This window comes from Sciurus carolinensis, unplaced genomic scaffold (assembly GCF_902686445.1).
Source record: "Sciurus carolinensis unplaced genomic scaffold, mSciCar1.2, whole genome shotgun sequence".
Classification (NCBI taxonomy): domain Eukaryota; kingdom Metazoa; phylum Chordata; class Mammalia; order Rodentia; family Sciuridae; genus Sciurus; species Sciurus carolinensis.
This window is the reverse complement of record NW_025920159.1, coordinates 305759-314547: the sequence shown is the minus strand read 5'-3', so window position 1 is coordinate 314547 and position 8789 is coordinate 305759.

The window sequence follows — 8789 nt, the reverse complement described above, 5'->3', positions numbered from 1 at the left end:
TAGATTTCTAGGATTTTACCTCTGTGAGTTCTACTTTTGTCAATTTAAGTCAACATACCTCCAATGTTCGAAGGTAAGATCTAAAGTGGAAGATATTTTTAGTGAGCATTTCCAGTAAAGTGTTTATAGTTCATAATATATACATTATAGATTTCTTCAGGGGAAAATACATCTCAACTGAGTCATGCACAGATGAGAAATTTAAAAGATTTCATAAAGTGGTAAGCATTTATATAACAAATAAACATATGAATCTGAGTACAAAGTGATGCTTTTTAAGGAAGTTAAAATTCAAGCCAACAATGGGCTGGTGTTTTTGCTCAATGGAAAGTGCTTGCCTAGCACATGTAAGGCACTGGGTTCCATCCTCAGCACCCCATAAAAATAAATAAATAAAATAAAGTTATCATGTCCATCTACAACTAAAAACACCTTTTAAAAATTCAAGCAAACAGAGACTATTTTATACTGACCATGAAGGAAAAAGCAATCACAGACATGCAAAAAAGACAAGTGGTCCCAGAGATGTTAAGTGATTAGAATTGTTGAGCCTGCTGTGGCAAGGTAAAACATAAAGCCACTTTGGAAAAATGTGTGGTGTCATCTACTCAGACATAAAATATGGAACATTAATTCTACCCCAGACACAACAGAAGTGGAAAAACAAATTTTATGAGAATGCTCTAACTGGCCCCCACCACTGCTGCCCTTACTATTGGGAAAAGTTCCTCCAGTTACCATCACACTGTGGAGTCCAGGACTCTTCAATCTGGACATGGTGACACAATTTTCACAAAGTCTAAACATTGCCCATCTTGGAGAAAAACATGAGGCAGGAGTCTATTTAATGCCAAAGATCTTAAGAATAATAAGAAGAAAATGAAGGATATGGAAAGCTGGAAAGAGCAAAAAATATGGAACTGGTAGAAGAGGATGAGAAGAGGACTGAGGAAGAAAAAGAAGCTGCTGAGGATGGAGAGGGGAATAAGTAGCAGGAAGAAGAGGAGAAAATATATAAAGTGAATTCCAATTTGTAGAAATCAGAAATTGGTGTGACAGAAGACGAACACTTCCAATGGGTTTGGAATGGGTTGTCCCTTCAGAAGTGAGAGTGTGAAAAAACTGAGATGTGAACATTTTACCTACTTGTAGTTTGAAGAACTGCACCAAAGAAGCCATTCTTTTTTCACTCCAGCCTTCTTATTTCTACTTGTCTAGATGCTTACACTCCCTGATCATTCTACCATTGTTACACCTTCTGGCCTGCTCCATTTGAGCTTCAAACAGGTCTCTAATTGCCCTTCTCCCCTTCATTGTTCTTTTTCTCTCTCCTACCATTTATACTGTGGTAGCCTTGAAAAGACCCCTGCCCCACCAGCTCAGGCCTATTTTAAGAGAAAGAGGAAAAATCATTAACGGGGCATGTTAAAGGAATTTATCTGAAAATTTAGTTAAGAAAGGGGCAGGATAATTGGGAAAGTCAGAGCATGTCTGAACTAACAGGAGCTGATAAGCAGGAACTATAAAACTGTCCTGTAAAACTTCTGATACCAGATTCCTGACCAAGGACAGAGTAAATAGGATGAGGTAACAAAGGACTGTAAATGACAAAGTAAAATTATGGCTTGTGAAGCGTGTTATCCTAAGTTCTGAGCTGCTCTGACCCCCCACCCCCCCAGGAAGGTTATCCTTAACAAGGTTCCTTCTCGGGCCTTCACAGATAAGATGAGAGAAGTCTGTGTTTATACATTCTTTACCATTTTTACGACCCGTGCTGCAGGCAATTAGGGAAAAACCTGTGTTTATGCAGGTGCGGAAGTGCGAGGCTGCAGGCAATTTGGGGAAGCCTGTGTCTCTGTCTGTGTCTCTATCTATCATCCCCCTCTCCAGTTAAAGTAAATTTATGGCTTTTCCAAGGATGTCTAAATGCTGGATTCAAAATAACCAATAAGAAATCTGTTGCTTACCGCGCGTGAAAGCTGCCCCTTTACCCTATAAAAAACCTGTACCCCAAAGCCCGGTGTGCCAGTTCACCGAAGCTCTGGCTGAGGTTTTGCTGAGCACCCGCAGGTGCCTGTGTACCAAATAAATAGCCTCTTGCTTTTGCAGCCAGTGTCTTCGCGTGATCTTCCTTGGACAGGGGGACGGAGGGTCTTTCAGCCTCTCTTAGCAGCCCCCAGTCTCACATTCTGCCCCAGCCCTCTCCTTCTTTATCTCTAGATTTACCCCTCATCCTCTCCAATCAGGAAGCAGCATACAGGCTAGGGAGATAGCTCAGCTGGTAGAGTGCTTGCCATGCAAGCGCAAAGCCCTGAGTTCAATCCCCAGTACTGCAGGAAAAAAAAGCAACAGGCTTGTTGGGATCAGGGTTAGAAGCAAGCCCACAGCTTCCCTCTTCTCCTCCCTTTTTTGTATCAATAAATTAAGAGGGAGAAACACTTCTGTTTTATTGTTTGTGCTTATTTTTAAGAATAAATAGTACTATAAAAAATCAAAAGAACACTTACCATTGGGGATTATGGAGAGGTATTAAGAGGAAAAGGGCATAAAGAGATTCAGGGCATCATTTAATGTTCTATTTCTTAATATAGACGTAATATATTTTCTTTGTGGTAATTCAAGGATCTCTATAATTTTGATATTTGCCTGTTCTTGCTGTGTTCAATAAGATCAAATTTATTATATAAAAGGTTGTGAGGGAATTCAAAGGGAGAATTTAAAAGAAAACTAGGGAAAACACTGTAGTAATGACTATAAAAATTTTATTGTGGTGATTCATGGGTATATGCAAATGCCAGAAGAAAAAAAACTATATACCTAAGATATATACAGGATGATAGTGCCAATTAAGCCTCCATAAAGGCTGTAAAAAAGTGAAATGCATCTAAAACTGAAGTTAAAAAGGAAACATAAAGACATAAATTAGTAAGCCACAAAATGACTAAGAATTTATTAGTGCATCATCCATCTCAACAGTTTGGAAAAGTAAATTTTATAAAGATAAGTGTAGAGGAAAGAAAATCCTAAGCAAAAGAGCAAAATTAGAAGATATTGAAATGGAACATACTAGAAAGAGAATCATCAATATCAATGTTGGTACTTTTAATAAGCAAATGAGCTAGGTGTAGTGCATACCTGTAATCCCAGTGACTCAGGAGGCTGAGGCAGGAGGATCTCAAGTTTGCATCAAGCTTCAGTGTATTAGCAAGTCACTTAGGAACTCAGCACTACCCTGACTCTAAATTAAATATTAAAAAAAATGGCTCAGGATGTGGTTCAATGGTTAAGTACCCCTAGGTTCAATGCACAGTACCAAATGAAAATTGAAAAGCAAATAAAACTGAAAAGCTCTGGTAAATTCAACAAGTACAACTTATATCAATTATATGTTATATAATTGCACAGATATGTATATATATAATGATGTCTCACTTGATGGTAATACATTTTGGAAAATTCATTCAAAGATGATTCTGCCATTTTCCAAATATCTGAGTGTAATGACAAGAATCTAGATGGTACAAACTACAACATGACTAAGCTCTTTGCTGTCCAGGAAATCTTCCACTTCCAAAACACATGATGCCACACATGATTGATGTTATGAAGTTATAGTAGTCAGTGACCACATGATGAAATGAACAAATGGTGGAATGCAAGACAAAAATCTTAAGAAGATTTTTTCCCTTGCCATTGAGACAGTGATACATCATAGAGATTGCAGTGCCAGCAAAAATAAAAATGGAATTATTTCCAAAAAAGTAGCTAGCATGTTGGGACATCTGTGTGATAATAGAAATGCTATCATCCCCCTTCACTCATGCCACATAACAAATCATTTTCACATGCCAAATACTAAATATAAGAATTATGAATAAATAATATTGAAATATAAAAGAAAATATAAAGTATTCAAAATTTGAGAGAAGAAAGAGTGAGATAGGATACATGTGGTGGTGCACATCTGAAATATCCAGTACTCTGGAGACTAAGGCAAGAGGATTATAATTCTAAGGTCAACCCAAGCAACCGAGCAAAACCCTGTCTGAAAATAAAATTTAAAATAGAGCTAAGATTATAGTTCAGTAATAGGACTTCCTGGTTTCAGTTCCCAATCTTTCAAAAGGGAAAAAGAACAACAAATATCAGTTATTTCCTTCCAAAGTTACACACAAAAATATTTTAAATTTATAAATTTTATAATGCTAGAATAAAAATCCTATTCATCAAATAAATGGTACAAGAACTGACAGTGAAAAAAACTATTTACCTCACATATAACACAGACTGCAAAAACAAGCAAGAGACTAGAACAGCCATTTTAAATAGAAGATATCTAAGTGTTCGATAAACATAAAAACTCAACATCTTTAGAAATATGGTAATGTAAAATAAAGTCACAACATATACACAAAATTATATTGCATTGATGAACATGTGAATAAATGCATTCTTATAAAGGGAGATGGAGCTTATGCTGTTTTTATCCATTTGTAGAAAATATTTTGCTATTGAACATGCATGTTACAGCCCCACCAGACAGACAGTAAAATTAGAGCACATATGAGGATATAGCCATAATCATTCAGAGTTGAAACCCAGAGGCATGATTAAAGAGGATGCACAGTTAGGAAGAAATAAATTATAAACTGTGGGTAATAATGTTTTCTAGAAGACAGACACATTTTTTGTTATATTATATCCACTTTGACAAATACTATAAAACACCATGTATGTTTCATATAGATGCCACGTGAATGTTGCATTTCACATATAAACATATTTAAAAAGGAAAGGTGCAGAATTTGAGAAAATAAAAATACACAGAAGCACATAAAAGAATCAATTACACATCCTATGGATAGATGAGAAAACACAACATTATAAAGATGACAATTTTCCTCAAGTAAAACTATAAAAATACTCTGACAAAATTCACCATGCTTTACTTTTTAACTTTTTTTTTTGAGACAAGATCTCTATGAATTACTTAGCACCTCACTTTTCCTGAGGCTGGCTTTGAATTCACGATCCTCCTGCCTCAGTCTCCCAAGTCACTTGGATTACAGGCATGCACCACAGCACCCAGCCATGCTTTACTTTTAATTAATAAAGAAACCAAAGTAAAAACTTCTAAAATTCTCCTGGAAGGCTAAATATACTTGAAATTAGCCAAGAACTCTCCAAAATATGAGATCAAAAGCACCATCTATCATTACCTGAAACTAATATATATTTTTAAATTATAATATTTATTGCAGTATTTTAAAGACCAAGAAATCATAATATAGAAAATTCCCTAGGTAAATCCATATGTATGTACATATCATTTTTTTATTGTTAAGTGTAATAAAAGCACCTACATAAATCCAACCACATCAAGAAAAGTATTTAAGGTAAATAAATGATACAACTCAACCAAAAGGTAGATGTTAGAACTAGAGGCACAGATCACTGGTAGAATTTGTGTGCAGAATGAATGACACTGGAATTATGCCCCAGCACCCCTAAAAAGCAGATATTAAGAGGGGTGATTTTAAAAATATACCAGAATATGAGCCTCCTGACTCCCTCCATTCATGGTTACACCAAATTAATATTATGAGTCCCTGTTAAGGTTATAAATGAGAGGAATATGCATTTGACAACTAAAAAAAATCTACAATCAGATAAGTTGAAAAAATTAGTTTTTAGCCTTCCTTGAAGAATGTACCATATAACTGAGACAGAATACCCAAATCCAGTGTTTCCCTGAGTAGGGGAAAACAGGGGTCATAAATATAGCACATTAACTTTAAATTGCCTGTAGTTTGAATTTTAATTATCTTGTGCACACAGAAGAAAAGACTAGATTAGATATATATGAGTAGCAAGACCAGAGAAAAAGGGTGGTTTGTCTATGGCCATGCCAAATCCATGAAGAAGAGGAGTGAAGTTGTAAGGTTCCAGTTTATCCCTAAAAGTATTTGCCAACATACTCTGCAAACTGCTGTTGCTAACAGTTGAGCTTCTAACTAGCCAGCATCAAAGAGTTAACAGGGGAAACAGAGTCCATAACTGGCAGCCCAAGTGGTAGTTCAGCACTTTCCTCTCCCATAGCTCACCTCACTAATAACTCCAGGCCTAATTCTTTCTGCGGGGGCATCTGGAATTCCATCCAGTGCTTGACAAAGATCTTCTGGAGGATGATTGCAAAGGATCATCGTAAAAGGAAATCCCAGATGTTTTGCTCCGAAGCATGGTGTTTTTCCTGCTGTGTTTTTCTGAAAATACATTCCTCATTTCAGTCTGAACGGATTGCTTAAGGGGACAAGGGGAATACAACAAAAATTCCAGAAAATATTACCTACAATCTGAAAAACAATGGGTCTTTACCACTAATAAAATTAAAATAATTTTACAACTGTGCAATGAGTACCTGAAAGCCTCTGGAGAAAATAGTTATAGATCTGCCTTTGTCTCCAACAGGCTGGTTAAATTCTAAAGATGGTGGTGGGGTAAAAGAATAAGGTTTCATAACATTCCTTCCTTCCTACAAAGAATATGTCACCCCTATAATAAATGTTGGTGCACAATGCCCTGTTCTGGATAAAAATAGCTACATAAGACAAGGTAATCTATTCAGTAAAAAAACTTGGCCATGAGAACCATTGTGACTGCTGCCTTCCTGTAGCCCTTAACTCAGCAATTCAGATATTAACCAGATGGACCTAGTAGAGATGGTCACATGAGATTACTTGTCTATCGCTTTAACCGCGATAATAATAAGAATAGTCTTAGGTCACATAGAGTTTAGATATTAAGGAAATAAACATTGTATTAGTTCATTGACATAGTTATGTTGTGCCCAAAGGCTCGAGACCCCACAAAGACCACCAGAGACCACGATCAATGCAAGCAACAAAGAGTCATTTATTAGCAAGCTCCAGCCTGGTCCTCTGTGTCCTCAACCGGTGACGCTAAGAGGCCCCGAGCCCTCGTTAGCAGGGTTTATATACTGAAAGTCAAGCAGTTACACAGTGTTCTTCCTAATTGGTTAACATATACAATTGTAAAGCATGTTATCTTAAGTTCTGAGTCACCCTGACCTCCGAGAGGAGGGTTGTCATTAGCAAGGTTTGTTCTTGGGTCAGCCCCTCTGGCCTTCACAGATAAGATGAGAGATGGAAAATTCTTTGCCACTTTCAGGAGGCTGGGGGCAGTTTGGGGAAGTCTGTGTTTATACAGGTGTGGGCTCCCTCTATCTTTCAGTTAGATATTCTTAAAATAATTGTGATTAGGTAAGAATAATCTATAAGGTTACTGTTTTCTCATAATTTTTTTGTTTATTGTCAAAAACAATTTCTGCCTATTCTTTGGAAACGTCTTTAATATTAACCACAAGACTGCCATTATAGCCTGAAGAAAAATGTATATAAACCCAACCTTCCCCAAATAAAGTGGGACTGATTGCACCAGAACTAGAGTCTGTGTCTTTCATTCTCCATCCATCACTGATGCTGTCTCCCCGTGCCCCATTTACCAGTGTGGAACCCATGTACTCCTGTTGGGCTGGACCCCAGCATCTTTCTTTAAGGAATTTGTCCCAACCTCAACTTTTTCCATTCAATGGACTACATTTCAAACTTCCAAGCTTTGGGAGTAATGGCAACTGACATATGCATATCTCCCTAAATCACAAAGGAGTGGCTTCACATTGGTGTACAAACCTACCAGGAATGAAGAAAAAGACTTCAAAGAACAGATTCCTGTTTATTTCTAAAATAGTTTTACATTACCTTCTTCCACTGAGTATAAGGCAGCCTGGATTCTAACAAACTTACATCAGGAATTGTGTTTGATAGTGAAATATAAAACCTGCAGTCTGAGAACAACTGTTGGAGAATAACTAATATCCATTTATATGGATATGGTAGAAATGCTTTCACACTGTGCTAGAATATGAATTTAGTAGTCATTTTTTAAAAGCATTGGAAGTTTAAAGATCTTTAAAAACTAACATGATAATATTTTCTGGGTGCATTTCCAAAGTAGTTGAAATCAATATGTTATATAAATGGTTGCATTCTCATCTTCAATGTAGCAGTATTCACAGTAGCCCAGATAAGGAAACAACCGAAGTGCCTTTTGGTACACGAGGAGATTTATCCCAGGTTTAGGGCACTCAGATACTTCCCTAAGAAACAATACCCCCTAAATTTAGACTGCTCTCTAACAGGATAAGACCCAAATACTAATATTCACTAGACTCTCAAGAGACAGTTGATGTGCCAGTTGTGGGATCCTCCTATCAGACTATTCTGAAACACAGGGCCAGGAAACTATCAGAGAAGTGAATGAGAGCTCTCTGACATAAATTCCACAAGGGGTACTCTCAGCACAAAGATATTCTTACAAGGTTTTTGGCCTTGTGGAGACAAAGGGAGAATAAAAACACATATTTTTTCAAAGATCAAGTGATTTTTCTCTCCTTTTCTACATGTGTAATGCTCATAAACAAACAAAGAACCTTCGATTTTAATTTTTTTTGATGGTACTAGGAAATTTACACAGGGGCATGTTTAATCTGAGCTATATACCCAGCCCTTGCTTTAAATTTTGAGACATGTCTTTCTAACATAACCATGGTCTACCTAAATACCTGACCTTGAAATTGCATTTTCCTGACTTAGTCACCTGAGTGTCTGGAATTATAGGCATGTGCCACTGCACCCAGTCAGAGAAAAAATCCTTTCAAAAGTTTCATCCAGTTCTTTGTAAAACATTATTAAACTACTGTGCTAATTTGA